Source organism: Notamacropus eugenii, chromosome 2, assembly GCF_028372415.1.
Source record: "Notamacropus eugenii isolate mMacEug1 chromosome 2, mMacEug1.pri_v2, whole genome shotgun sequence".
NCBI lineage: Eukaryota > Metazoa > Chordata > Mammalia > Diprotodontia > Macropodidae > Notamacropus > Notamacropus eugenii.
The window spans coordinates 248,188,887-248,203,126 of record NC_092873.1 but is presented as its reverse complement, the minus strand read 5'-3'; the positions used below and the strand labels follow the sequence as shown (position 1 = coordinate 248,203,126).

General features: G+C 38.0%; 1 protein-coding gene across 2 annotated transcripts in view; it reads right to left on the bottom strand.

Moving 5' to 3' along the window:
- The window catches only part of TIAM2 (TIAM Rac1 associated GEF 2), a 159,076-nt gene that overhangs the window by 48,025 nt on the left and 96,811 nt on the right, over positions 1-14,240 (bottom strand). The window contains exon 1 of one of the 2 annotated variants that reach the window (XM_072643753.1): positions 12,594-12,678. The exons of the other annotated variant lie outside the window; for it this stretch is intronic. The gene's annotated coding sequence lies outside the window, so the exon portion shown is untranslated. Of the gene's footprint in view, positions 1-12,593; positions 12,679-14,240 lie in introns of those variants that run through there. 2 annotated transcript variants of the gene reach the window in all.

Below are 14,240 nucleotides of genomic sequence, written 5' to 3'. Positions count from 1 at the left end.
CATAGTCAAGGCGGTGGTAGTGGCCTGACTCTCCTGGCTCACACAGACTCCTGTCTCTCATGCAGGGTACCTTGCTATTTCAGGTGGCTGGCTCACCTTGCCCTGTGAGTGACAGTAGGTTGGTAGTTTGTGAGAATGGCTAATACCTTTAAATACGATGATTCCAATGATTTGACAGGAGGTCATTATGACCTTGGAAAAAGAAGCCTTTCAGCAGCATGATGGAAATGGAAAAAAAAAAAAAAATGAAATCATCTCCAAATCATTTCCAGGAAGTACTGAGGAAAAAGGGGTTTATAAACAACTTCTCTATATGACAGTAGAAACTGTTAATGAAACAACCTTATGCTCAGTGTGTGGTGTACAGGTTTTCACTGTATTACGCACCACTTTCTAAAGTGAGTCAGAACCATTTGCTGGAAGGCACAGGTAACGCTTTTTAATATGTTGCTATGACAACACCATTTCATTAAAAAAATGAACAAAAAAGGTATTCAGTAGCCATACCACAAGTTATTAAAATTCAGTCTTGATTTTATTCTACTCAGCAGATTATAAGCTATTCTACTGACTCAGAGGGCCAGCGCCTCCATTTGTACTAAGCATTTGATCTGTAGCATGGCAGGCCAGGTGTTAAACAGGAGGTGAAATGGGGCCATTTTTTCATTTCCGTGCTTCTCTCCTTCTGTTCAGTTTCCTTACTTAAAAGGCAGAGTTTAGAATTCAAGATTAAAATAGAAGTATCCCTCATTACCAAAGACGGTGAAAATGCACCCTAGTACTGCTATACAAATTGCCTGATTCTTTCAAATAAAATAATGGTATTTCAACATAACTTTATTGAAATTTACTCAAGATGAGCCCCATCATCCCAGCAGCTCTATCTCTATACCCATGCACAGGACATTTGATTTTAAAGACATAATTGATTCAGAGCAGAAAATCCAGGTACTATTCCTGGTGGACAATTTTTTTTCCTAATTTTTGGAGGGAGTTATTTTTAAAAAATTTTTTCTCAATTACATGTAAAAAATTCAAAATTCATTTTTTTAAATTTTAAGCTCAAAATTCTCTCTCCCTTCCTTGAGAAAACAAGCAATTTGATATAGATTATATATGTGCAGTCACGCAAAACATATTTCCATATTAGCCATACTGCAAAAGAAAACAGACAAAAACAAAACAAGAAAAATAAAGAAAGTAAAAAAGTATGTTTTAATCTGCATTCAAACTACATCAGGTTTTTTTCTGGAGGTGGACAGCATTTTTCATCATAAGTCCTTCAGAACTGTCTTAGATCATTGTACTGCTGTCAACAGCTAAGTCATTCATACTTAATCATTATACAATATTACTGTTACTGTGTACAGTGTTTTCCTGGATTGCTCACTTCACTTTGCATCAGTTCATACAACTCTTCCCAGGTTTTTCTGAAAACATCCTGATCGTCATTTTTCATAGTGTAATAGTATTGCATCACAATCATATACCACATAACCTGTCCAGCCATTCCCCAACTGATGGACATCCCCTTGGTTTTCAATTCTTTGCCACCACAAAAAGAGCTGCTATAAATATTTTTGTACAGGTAGGTCTTATTCTTTTTTTTTTTTTTAAAGCCTTTGGGATACATACTTAGAAATAGTATTGCTTAGTCAAAGGGTATGCTGTTTCAATAGCCCTTTGGATTTAGTTCCAAATGCTTTCCAGAGTAGTTGGATCAATTCACAACTCCACCAATAGTGCATTAGTATCCCCATTTTTCCATATTCCATCCAGCTTCTGTCATTTTTCTTTTCTGTCATATTAGCCAATCTGACAGGTGTGATTATATCCTCAGAGGTATTTTAATTTGCATTTCTCTAATCAATAGTGATTTAGAGCATTTTTTCATATGACTATAGCTCTGATATCTTCTTCCAAAAACTGCCTTTCATGTTATTTAACTGTCAATTGGGGAATGACATTCTTATAAATTTGACTCAGTTCTCCATATATTTGAAAAAGGAGGACTTTATCAGAAAAAGTAACTGTAAAATTTTCCCCTTGTTTCCTGCTTTTCTTATAATCTTGGTAGCACTGATTTTGTTTGTGAAGAAACATTTTAGTTTAATATAATCAAAATGACCCATTTTACATCCTGTAATGCTCTCTATCTTATTTTGTCATAAACTTCCCTTATCTATAAATCTGACAGGTAAAATAATTCATGCTCCCCTAATATGTTTATGACTTCACTCTTTCTAACTAAATCACGTACCCATTTTGACCTCATCTTGGTAAAAGCTGTAAGATGTGATCTATGTTTAGTTTCTGTCAAAATGCTTTCCCTTTTCTAAGAATTTTTTTGTCAAATAGTAATTCCTTATCTCCAAAGTCTGCATTTATCAAAAACTAGATTACTATGGTTATTTCCCATAGTATACAGTGTACCTAATCTATTCCACTGATCTGTTACTCTCTTTCTTAGCCAGTACCAGACTGTTTTGATGATTACAGCTTTGTGATACAGTTTGAGATGAGGGCATGTTCCTTCACATTTTTTTCATTGATTTCCTTGACCTTTTATTCTTCCAGATGAATTTTGCTATTATTTTTTCTAGCTCTATATAATAACTTCTAGGTAGTTTGATTGTCATGGCACTAAATAAGTAAATTAATTTGGGAAGAACTGTCATTTTAATTATATTGACTTGGCCTACCCATAAACAATGAATATTTTTCCAGTTGTTTTTAGATTTGACTTTATTTCTGTGCAATGTATTTTGTAATTGTGTTCATATAGTTCCTAGTTTGTCTTGGCAGGCAGACTTTCAAGTATTTTATATTATCTGCAGTTGTTTTAAATGTGATTTCTTTATCTCTTGCTGCTGGGTTTTGTTAGCAATATATAGAAATACTGATGATTTACGTATGTTTATTTTATATTTTGCAACTTTACTGAAGCTGTTAATTATATCAACAATTTTTTAGTTGATTTTCTAGGATTCACTAGGTATATCATTTCATCTGCAAAGTGATAGTTCTGTTTTCTTTTTGCCTATGCTAACTCCTTCATTTTCTTTTATGTGAGATAATTTCCCCCATTCAACCCCTCTCCCTTCCTTTTTCTCACAGTTTATCCCTCTATCTCACCCCTTCATATTATTTTTTAAAATAATCCCATCATCGTCAAATCACTCCTGTGCCCTCTCTCTGTTTGTAATCCTTCTAACTGCCCTAAAAATGATAAAGTTCTTAGGAGTTATAAGTATCACCTTCCTATACAGAACGCAAATAATTTAGCCTTACTGAAGCTCTTTGGATTTCTCTTTCATGTTTACCTTTTTATGCTGCTTGTACTTGAGAGACAAATCTTCTATTCAGCTCTAATCTTTTTATCACGATTACTTGAAAGTCCTTGATTTCATTAAATATTTATTTTTCCCCCTAAAGGCTTATACTGTTTTTCTGGGAAAGTGATTCTTGGCTGTAATTCTAGCTCCTTTGCCTTCTGGAATGTCATATTTCATGCCCTTTACTTCTTTAACGTAGAAGCTGCTAAATCTTGTGTTACCTAGCTGCCTGCAATATTTTTACTTTGACCTTGAAGCTCTGGAATTTGGTTATAACATTCCTAGTTTTCTTTTTGGGATCTCTTTTATTCAGTGATTGGTATACTCTTTCAATTTCTATTTTACCCTCTGATTCTAGGATATCAGGGCAGTTTTCTCTCATATTTTCTTGGAATAAAATGTCTAGGCTCCTTTTTTTTTTTATCATGACTTCCAGGTAGTCCAATAATTCTCCAATTATTTCTCCAAGATCTATTTTCTATGTCAAGTGTTTTTCTGATGAGATATTTCATATTTTCTTCTATTTTTAAAACTTGTTTCTTGATGTCTCGAGGAGTCATTAGCTTCCATTTGCCCAATTCTAATTTTTAAGGAATCCTTTTCTTCAGGGAGGTTTTGTACCTCTTTTTCCATTTGGCCAGTTCTACTTTTTAAGATGATCTTTTCTTCAATGAATTTTTGCACCCTTTATACCACTTGGCCAATTCTGCTTTTTAGTGTTTTTTCTTTCATGTTATTTTTTGTACCTCTTTTACTAAGGTGCACTTTCCATAAATTTCTTGCATCATTCTCATTTCTTTTTCCAATTTTTCCTCTATATTTTTGATTTTAAAAATCCTTTTTTAGCTCCTTCAGGAATTCTTGTTGTGTTTATGTCTAATTCACATTTTTTTTTTCCATTTGAGGCTTTGCTTGTAGCTGTTTTGACATTGTTGTCTTCAGAATTTGTGTCTTGATCTTCCCTGTCACCACAGTAAATTTTTATGGTCAGGTTCTTTGTGTTGTTGTTGCTTGCTCATTTTCCAGCCTATTTCTTGACTTTTAACTTTATGTTAAATTTGGGCTTGTTCCCAGGGTAGAAGGAGTACTGTCCCAAAATTCAGGGTTTTTTGGTGCTGCTATTTTCAGAGCTAGTTCTGGTGGTCTGTAAGTTTTCACTGCTTCCAAGATGGTATGATCTAAAGAGAGGTGTGGTCATGCTTTCCTGGCCTATCCTCTGGTCATTACCTAAAAAGGAACTTTTTTCCCATGTAGCCACAGATGCTGGCACTCCTCTTGGCCTTAGACCTGTGTTCAGGTCCCCTGCTCTCCTGCAATCACAAGCAAGCCTTTTTGCCTTTCAAATAAGACCAGGGCCGCTACTCCCTTGTGAGTCACCACAAACACTCTTCTCCACCCTGGAACCGTGACCAAAGCCCCTACACCTCTCTGCTGCAGGGCTTAGTGCCCTTCTTTGCCCTGGGAATGCAACAGGATCCTGAACCCAATACCAGCAAAGGGTCCCCTGTAATCTCCTTCCAACCAGTAGTCCACTCCCCTTACCCTCTGTGGGCTGAGAGCTCCAGAAGCTGACACCATTGGCGCAGTCACTTCCAAGGCCTGCTGCTGATAATGCTGGAGCCCAGCCTGCACTACACTCCTGCTGACCCCCAGGTATGACAGACCTTCCCTGCTGATCTCCTGCATTATCTTGGGTGGGGAAATTGTTTTACCTTGACGTTTGGTTGATTTCATGATTTTATTTGGCACGTTATTTTAAAATTGTTTGGAGGAGAATTTGGGAAACTGAGATGAATATTTGCCTCTACTGCCCTTTTGGTTCCACCCACCCAAAGCACAATTAAGGAGTGTTTAGCAAAGAAAAGAAAATGTGTTATAACAGAACCTGCCCTTGAATGCATATATGTGGCATCTAAGGATTGATAAATGTCTTAATGACAACTCAGACAGAGATGAGCTTTTTGATGCAAAAGGCTAATACAGCATAGAGACGCAAAGCCACATCAAAGAATCAGTTTCTCCTTTTCAGAATAATGTTCTGAACTAAAAACCTCAACTGATCTGGAAAAAAAAAAGTATGTCCTACAAAAGTCTTGGTCAGGAAATTAATATTTAATGAAAAATTTCTAAATAATGACATTTAAAAGTCATCTGTTAGACCACTAAAGTGGCATCTTGATCCTAACAAACAAGGTTACTGATATTCTACAACAGAAGGCAAGAAAATACTTTCTCAAATCCTTGCTAGTTGTCTCTTTTTTAATCCAAATTTTCATTCATGTGTCATATCTTTCTGCAATCATTAATTAAAAGGCAGATATTTAAAAAGAAAAAGCATCAGTTGGAGGCAAGGAGCAGTGCATGTGCTTTTGCCTCAAGGTTAAATCTGCATATAAGTGCACAACTCTCTAGATCCTAAATCATGGAATACAAGAGCCAGGAAGGGGCCTACCACTTTGGTCTAATCTCATCACATTACAAATAAGGAAACTAAAGCCCACAAAGAAGTGACAAGAGCCAAGTTCACACAGCAAATAAACAGCATAGCTATAACGTACACTCAAATCTTCTGGCTCCTCACTGTGTACTCTCTCTCCATGACATCAGGATGCCTTCATCTTCCCCACATCCACCCTTTTGTGCAGCTTATCTTTATACTGTATTATTATGAATAGTTGCATTAATTGTATTAACAGTTGCAAATAACTTGTTTATATGATGATGGAAAATATGAGTGGTTCTGGAGTCAAGGACCTGGGTTCAAATTCTATCCCTGAAAATTATCACTTGTATGACCAGGAGAAAATCACTGAACCTCCCTAGGCCTCATTTCCCTCATCAATAAAATGAGAGAATTGGACTAAACTGGCCTCTAAGATCTCTTAAATCTCCAGATCTATAATACTATCACCATAGACTTTCCTCAGTTGAGAAGCTTCAACTCAGGAAGTGTATTTCCTGATAGAAATGTAGGATGTCACTGCACAAATAAAACTCAAAGACCAAGGAGAGTCATTGTCAACAGATACAAGCATCAAAGTACTAAGAATACAAAGGATTCTCCAGACTACTGGAGTCTAGAGATTATGTATATGAAACATGTATGCCTCATATTTTTGTACATAGATATTTAACCATCTCTAATTTTCACAAGGACGGGAGGTCTACAGCTGCATTTAGTATAAATTAAATAATGGGAACAAGTCACCGAGTTACTCTTTTAGCTAGATTTACTCCTTTTGAAAGCTGGTGCTTTTGTCCTTCCCAAAGAAACATGCCAAAGAAAACACAACCTCAGTAAGGAGCTGGGAATCTCTCTTCCTTCTCCACTCCCCATAAGCCAACGCCTACAGTGACCACACTGACAAAGATTCTCTGTAGCCTTTTTTTATTGTTATTCCCTTTGATGTGGAGTTTTAAGCAATCTTATCTCAACATAAACATATTTATACTAGGAAATGGCTTTGAAAGGATACCCAACATCATAGAAGCACATTGGGAGCAGAAAAGTTATAGAATTAAAGAGTTAAACTGATAATAAATGACTGAGCAACTAACTCTTCTCCCTGAGAAATAACAGCTACTCCTACTTAAAATAATACCTTTAAGGTTCCCAGAGCCCTTTTCTCACAAGCACCATGTGAAGGAAGTGGCATGATCAACAGGCATTTATGAAGTGTCCTCTACGTGTCAGGCACGGTGCTAGGCACCGAGGACACCAATGCACTACATGCAGATGAAGTCACTGAGTAAAGTCACACACTTTGCTTTTGTCAGTCTGTCAGACTTCAGTCATGTCTGACTCTCTGTGGCCCCATCTGGGGTTTTCTTGACAAAGATATTGAAATGGTTTACCATTTCCTTCTCCAGCTCATTTTACAGAGGAGGAAATGGAGGCAAACAGGGTTAAGTTCCCAGGGTCACACAGCTAGTAAGAGCATCAGAGGCCAGATCTGAACTCAGGAAGATGAGTCTTCCTGATTCCAGGCCCAGCACTCCATACACTATGGTGCCAGGTAGCTGCCCACCATATACCTGAAGTTCCAATAAATAAGAGTCAGTGCAGGAATTTGAACCCAGGCCTCTTGATCCAAATTACAGCACTTTTTTTTTTTTTTAACTATAACATAGCTATTACTCCATCTTCATCTGGCAGACTCAGTCTAAGGAGGGCTTGGGCTCTATGTTGCAGTGAACTTTTAACATACCTGTTTGGTGGATAAGCTAAGCCTCTGTTGAGCTTTACTATAGAAAGATGATATCTGGCTCATAATCAGAGTCCTATCAAAAATCATCCTAAGTCTTCAAAGGTTTAAATAGCTACAGCAGAATCACAGAACTTTATGACACTTTTTCACTTATTCATTTTAGCTAAAACTGTATTTTAAATACATGTTTTATTTATTAAAAAGAACCAAGTAGAGGCTGAATTCTGGCTTGTATAAAAATATGTTTATCCTCTACTTATATAGTGCACACAGACCTATTATCATCAGACCACCAAACCAATCAGGAGTCCCCAGGCAGCCAGACACAGTGACATGAGTACTACTTGAAGAACAGGAAGGATGGGCTTGCTTCGTCCTGACTTTTCCACTTACATACCTCCTAATAAGCAGCCACTTATTTGTGTTCACGCTGTTTTCCCCTAACTGAAATAAACTCCTTAAAAATAGAGACTGTCTTCATTTTCCTTTGTATCCTCTGTATCTAACCCAGAGGAAGTAGATGGTCCAGTGGACAGAGTACTGGGCCTGGTCAGGTCAGGATGACCTGACTTCAAATCTGCCTCAGACATTTAATAGCTGTATGACCCTGAACAAGTCATTTAGTTTCTATCTGCTCAGATTTTTCATCTGTAAAATGGGGATAATAACAGCTCCTACCTCACAGAGCTGTGAAGATCAAAGGAGGTAACAAATGTATATAGCATTTTGCAAATGTTAAAGCGCTGTGTAAATGCTAGCTATTATCATTACTATTAAAACACATACAAAGTAAATATTAAGTGATTTCCAAAGGTACAAGCAACTGGAGGAACAGGGTAAGATTCAACTAGGAAGGGGCACTTTAAGCTGGACCTGAAAGAATCCAAAGGTTCTACCAAGCAGAGGTGGGGAAGACAGTGGGTAGCTTTTGCAAAGACACGTGGAAGGGAGAAGGAATGTAGTGTATGGAGAACAGCACGCAGGCCTGCTTGACTGGATTCTACAATGCACGAAGGAGAGTGATGTAAAATAAGCTGGACAGGAGGTTGGAGCATTGTGCAGTTAAATTACCAGGGTTCAAACCCCTTCTCTAAATGCTTTCTGCCTGTTTAACTGTGGATTTCACTTCCATGGGCCTCAATTTCCTCATCTGTAAAATGAGGGAGTTGGACTAGGTGGCTCCGTGGGTCCCTTCTAGGTGTACATCTATGTTCTTATGAAATTCAAGAGGTTTTATATTTTATATTCAAGGCAACTGGAAGCCATTTGGGCTTTATGACACAGTCAGACCTGTGTTCTGAGGGTATCAAATTAGTAAGTGTGCAGGGTAGCAGTTCTCAAACTTGGATTTCAGGACCCCTTTATACTCTAAAAAATTACTGCAGACTCCCTCAAAGGGCTTTTGTTTACATGGGTCATGTCAATTACTATTTTCCATACCAGAAATAGAAACATCTAAATATTATTGTGAAAATAGTTTTGGATCCCCTGAGAGGATCTTAGAGAACACCCCCCCCACCCCAGTGTCTCTAGACCACCACAATTTGAGAACCATGGATGTAGAGAATGGATAGAGAGAGGAGATACGAGAAAAAGGGAGATTGTGACAGTAATGCAGGCAAGACATGGCAGAGCCAACCCTCTAATGACTTGACTGTACTGCTTCAAGTGGAATTTTAGAAGAATCTTTTTTGGTTTTTTTTTTATTAAATAGATTTTTATATTTCTTGTTTTTATATCATCTAGATTTCCCTCTCTTCTCTCCCAAAGAACCATTTCTCATTACAAAGAATTCTTTTTAGAAAAGGAAGGAAAAAAATGCAGCAAAATCCATCAATACATTGAAAAAGTCTGATTTTATATATAATATTCCACATTCATGGATCCCCCCTGTCTTTGAAGAAGAGATAGGGATTGGAATTATCATTTAACTTCCATGACGCTCACTTTCCTCATTTGTAAAATGAGATGTTTGATTGGACAATATCTAAGGTCTCTTCTAACGCTAAATCTTATAATACCTAGTTCCTATGGAAAGAAATTTACTGAACCTATCTCTACGTGTCTTCATTCTATTAGTGTGTAATTTTCTTTTATGCCCTTTCAAGGGCCAGGAATAGCCAGTCTGACCCTGGCTAGTAGTTTGATTCAACTAATAATTCAAGATGACAGTAGTTAACCACAGAGAAAAGTGGTACAACAGGAAAGCCCCAAAGTTTCAGTTACCCTGCCCCACAAACCTCCAAAATGAAGCCAAACCATTACCACCTTCTTTCCCCTCCCTGCCCTCACAAGAAGACATGATTCTAGGCTCAGGGTCTGGGTAGAAGGGCACAGGTATTTCCTGGACTCACTTCTGGTCTCAGTGGGCTGCCTCCCTGACTCTGTGGTGAAGCCACTGACAAACCCTAAAACCATAGAGACCTTTCTCTTGCATCTGTATATAAATGCTATCTGCAAGCAAAACAGATGGGGGAAAGTGAATCTCTGCTCCATTTTCATAAAGTGCAAACGAAGGAGGCATAGCAAACAGGGGAAATCACTCCAGCCAGAGACTTTTGGAACCCACCCAAAAAGTGAGGCCATTACAAGAGGGGGCAGCAGTTACAACGTGTTCCCCAACACAATTAGCATGCAGCTCCATGCCCCTACCCCCACCCCCAAATACATCCATGTACAAGTGTACCCAAACTTTCCCCTTCTAACTCTCAGGCCACATTGTTACTCTTCCGTGGCATCATTTTGGGTTACCTCTGCCCTCTTACCTCTTCTACCCTCCAGGAGATTCCAGATGTTTCCATATCAAGTTCTATGACAGCAAAACTCTCTCCATCAATTTTAACTAGATTTTACCTTCTTAAAAATGCTAGCAGGAGGTAGCAGGGGTGAGGTATCTGTGGTCTTGAGGCCACATACACCACACTTAATAGAAAAGTCACATGTGGCCTCAAGGCTGTAGGTTCCCCACCCTTGGATGAGGGTAAGTAGGGAGTGGGGAGGTTTCATGTCCCGCAAGTGTTATTATTGACCTAGGGCCCAATCTCCTAGGTCCCCACTTAAGAGACAGCTCAATCCAAATGATTTTATTCAAGCTGAAATTGTTTGTGTTTGTGTGTGTGTGTGTATGTATGCATGTATGTATGTGTTTAGATAGGAAGTTTTTAAAAGTTTCTACATAAGAAGCAATCTTTTTTTTTTTTTTTAAAGAAAAGTTACTGCCATGTCAAACACTGAGCCACAGTAAAAATAATAATGATAACAACAGGGGCTTCCATATGATTACGTAGTACTTCAGCTTCCACAAAGCACTTCTCTCACAATAATCCTCTATATGATCACAGAACTAAAACATTAAGGAGCCTAGTCCAATCCCCTCATTTTACAGAGAAGGAAACTGAGGTCCAGGAAAGTTCAAGTGATTTGCCCAAAGAAGTGGGAGTCGGAGGAAGTGGGCAGTAAGAGGTAGATCTAACCCAGAGTTGGTGTTTCCTTCCCTTCCCTGCACCACCCACCTGTTTTCTCACAAACTCACAAAATATTAAACTTATACCCTAATGCATTCAGAGGAATTGCTCTTCTCTAGGTAAATTCTAGAGGCCAGTTGTGTACTAGGATCTTACAGAGGGGAAAACTGAGCATCAGAGAAATGGACCGACTTGTGCACAGTCTCACAACTAGAGAGAGTCTGGGTTAAGCTTCAAGCCTTCTCTTCTTCTACCAAATCCAGGGGTCTTTCCACTCTGCCATTATTATACCTCTCTAGAACCATTAGTAAGGACAGACATCAGGTCCCTAAAGGTGTCAGCATGCTCTTTTAAGCATGAAGTTATTTGAATCATTTTTGTTTCTCTGAGTTATTGCAATGTGATGGTCTGTGCCATGTGCTCTGGCTTTGCTCTTTATTGATGAGACTTTGGAATATCCTGTTATGTCTTAAAATAGGGATAATTTAATAAAGACCAATATTTGGTTTGTAAATATAGAGTTAAAATTTCACCACTGTCAAGAAAATCAGTAAAATCTATTTTCAAGTTTACCACTGGAAAGGGGAGTCAGTCAACAAGCACTGATGAAGCATTTACTATGAGCTAGGCATTGTGCTAAGTGTCAGAGATACAAACAAAGGCAAAAACTGAAACAAAACAACAGCAGCAGTTTCTGCCCTCAAGGAGTTCACATTCTAATGAGGGAGAGAATATTCAAACCTATGGATATACAAGCAATAGCTAGCTAGGTACACAGACAGACAGAGAGATATACACACATACATATATACATAGAGAGACACATATATATGTGTCTCTCTATGTATATATGTAGTATAAATGGGAGGCTATCTTAAAGGGAACCACAGTGATGGGGGAGGAACAAATATCTTGTAGAAGATGAGATTTGAGCTGAGTCTTAAGCCAGGGAAGGCAACAGACAGAGATGAAGAGGGGGACCATTCCAAGCACAGAGGAAAGTCAGTGAAAAATCATAAAGTTAGAACATGGTATTTCATGGGAGGAACTTCAAGAAGGTCAGTGTTGATGGATGTGAAGGGGAATGAAGTATAGGACAACTGAAAAAGCACGACAGGTTTTAAAAGCCAAACAGAGGATTCTTTTTTTTTTATCATGGAGCTAATAAGGAGCCACTTGGATTCAGTAGAGAGTATAATATGTTAGATAGACCTACACTTCAAGAAAATCACTGACAGAACAGTAGATAGAAAACATTAAAACACACATATTCCCAACTACTACTCTTTACACATGGCCTGGTCATCTCAAGCAAACTTTGAGAGGCTGTGTCAGCAAAATAAATTCTGGTCATGTTTTTGGTAGTGGTACATAGGTGGGTCATGTATGCAACTAGGACAGGATGCTCACATACATATAAACACCAACCTTTTTGCATATATACTATGAAGCTCAATCAAATCTCAGACAGATACAGAAAATAAAGTAAATGAAACATTGGGAAGAAAAACTGGCTTCTTACACACACACACACACACACACACACACACACACACACACGCAAAATAACTTTAAAAGAATCTCACCTGAAAAAATTGACTTGTTAGTTAGCCAAGCAAATCCAGGCAACACCTACATAGTAACACCATCGTAAATATACTGAAGAATGAGTGTTTGCAAAGTAATACTAAACCACACTAGCTGGGAACTGTACAGAATGAACAGCTTTTTTCTAACGGACAATCAGCCCAGAGGTGCATGCTGTGCAACATTCCGGATGCTTTGCGGTTACCACTGTACTGTGGCACACGTTGCCTACTTGTTCTGAGTGCCCTTTGTTCTGTGGCAGATGAACACCCCTGATATAGAACCCTGTTTGAAGACAGAGTATGCTGATTGCAGAAATTATGTAAACTTTGTGGGTGTATAAGCAGTTAATTCTGAAAGCCCCAAACAATCCAAATGATAGGTCAGCACCTTTGGGGCACTTGCAAGTTAAAATTTCTTTTCTAACATTTGGGTTGCTGCTACTGCTGTTGTTTTCAACTTAGATGGGAGCATAAAAAGAGATGGGAGGAGGTTTGCCAAAGAAGATAAGTCACGGCAAAAGAACGGTGAAGTTAGAAAAGTATATTAAATGAAAAAGACAAAAGAATAAAGGGAATAAAAATGAAGGAAAGGAAATGAGCACCCTGTGAAGCAAACTATTAATTTTTCTTATGTCATAATGATAAATAGGTTTTTATGGACAGTTATTTCCCTGTTTTTCATCCTGCTATTAAGAACAGCAGGTGGGTGATTATACCTTGTATCATAATCCAGTCTTGATTTTGAGTAATTAGCTGCTGATGAGAGACTAAAAATATTAAAAACCTAGATAATAATAGCTAACATTTATATATCACTTAAAGGTTTGCAAAGCAGTTTACAAAAGTTATCTCATTCGATCTTCACAACAACCCTGAGAGCTAGGTGCTATTATTATCCACATTTTACAGCTTAGAAAACTGAGTCATATAGCAGATAAGTGACTTGTCCAAGTTTGCTCAGTTAATAAGATGTCTGAGGTGGGATTGGAAATCAGGTCTTCCTGACTCTAGGTGCATCCTCTATCCACTGTCCCACTAGCTGCCTAAGATGAGAGAAGGAGTTGGCTCAGGACCTATCAACCCCATTTATTGACAGATCTTATGCTAAGGTTGTCACTTCTACAGGTCATGTCTTGAGCCTCTTTCCCTTAAAACTGAAAGTGACATTCAGTGTTGACCAATATTATGTAAGTTCCTTAAAGACAGGAATGGTTTCATTTTTTCTTTGCATTCCCAGCAATAGCTGGTATATAGAGTGTTGCAAATGTCTTAGTGCAGTTTTAAGGCACAAATGCTTACAAAAACAAAACTGGTACAAAAATGGCACTGAGACTTTTGGAACACCCCATCAATACCTGGGCAAAATCACGGTGATCTATTTTTAGAACTGGTCAGAGAACAAAGAGCAAGCGCAACAAGCCATTTGGGCCAATGACATAAATAAAATGTGAGAATCCAAAACTGAGACCCAGACACACTGACCCTGACTTAGAGATTAATTCAGCATTTTAATAACATAGCCAAGCATACAAGATCTTAATGCTCAAAAGAAAAAAAAATGAAACAAAGCAAAAGATACAGAATTTATTTTGGACTGTCCTAGTTCTTTGTCAATGAACAATATTCTACATTTCAGAGGTTCTT